Source organism: Galeopterus variegatus, unplaced genomic scaffold (genome assembly GCF_000696425.1).
Source record: "Galeopterus variegatus unplaced genomic scaffold, G_variegatus-3.0.2 Scaffold4873, whole genome shotgun sequence".
Taxonomy (NCBI): Eukaryota; Metazoa; Chordata; class Mammalia; order Dermoptera; family Cynocephalidae; genus Galeopterus; species Galeopterus variegatus.
The window spans coordinates 141,162-142,402 of NW_007730984.1; positions in this window are offsets into that span (position 1 = coordinate 141,162).

Genomic DNA, 1,241 nt, shown 5'->3' on the forward strand with positions numbered 1-1,241 from the left:
TTATGGAAAACAGTATGGAGGTTTCTCAGACAACTACAGATAGAACTGCCATATGATCCAGGAATCCCATTTCTGGGTATATACACAAAGGAGTGGAAATCATCACGTCAAAGGGATACATGCACTCCCATGTTCACTGCAGCTCTGTTTACAATAGCGTAAATATGGAACCAACCTAAATGTCCATCGATGGATGACGGGATGAGGAAAATGTGGTATATATACACAGTGGAATACTACTCAGCCATAAAAAAGAATAAAATTCTGCCATTTGCAGAAACATGGATGAGCTTGGAGAAAATTATGTTAAGTGAAATAAATCAGGCACAGAGGGAAAAAATGCCTCATATCCTCACTCATAAGTGGGAGCTAAGAGAGAAAGAAGGAAGGAAAGAAAGACCACAGTGGTGTGTCGAACTTGCAGAGGGAGAGAACAGACCTAGGTTTGCTTGGTCAGGGGTGGGGCAAGGAGAGGGGCATTGGGGAGAGGTTGGGTGGGGGACATGGGGAATAATCGCACTTTGAGGTGGTGGTCATGCTGATAGCATTGATTTGCTTACCACATCTTGGACACGGGTGCTGATAGTCAGCTCTTGCCCCATGAATATGTATAATCAATAGTAAAAAGAAAAGAGAATTATTTCTCAAATTAACGCATGCTACTTCACCTAAATACTTGTACTTGTGAAGGATTTTCAAAAGTATTTTATAGGACATTTGTATTTTGAATGTACAGAGATTGTTAGGCTTTTAGAAAAAACAGTGAAAAATAAAACTCTATTTGTAAAGTTAAAAAGAAATACAATTGTTTATGGGGTGCTGACCTTGTATCCTGCAACCTCGCTCAACTCATTTATTAGTTCTAAAGGTTTTATGGTGGGTGTCTTGGGATTCTCTACATAGACAGTCACGTGGTCCACAAATAACAACAGTTTCTTTTCTTGCTTTCCAATCTGTAAGCCTTTCATTTATTTATTTTTCTTGAGTTATTACACCTTTTAGGACATCCAGTATGATGTAGAATAAGAGTGGTGAGAGTGGGTATCTTTTCCCTTTTTTCTGATGTTAGTGAAGAAGCATTCAGTCTTTCATCCTTGAGTATGATGTTTGCTGTTGGTTTTTTGCAGATGACCTTTATCAGGTTGAGAGAGTTCCCTTATATTCTTAGGTTGCTGAGAGCTCCTATTTATATATGGAGGTCGAATTTTGTCAAATGCTTTTTACTACATCAATTGATATGA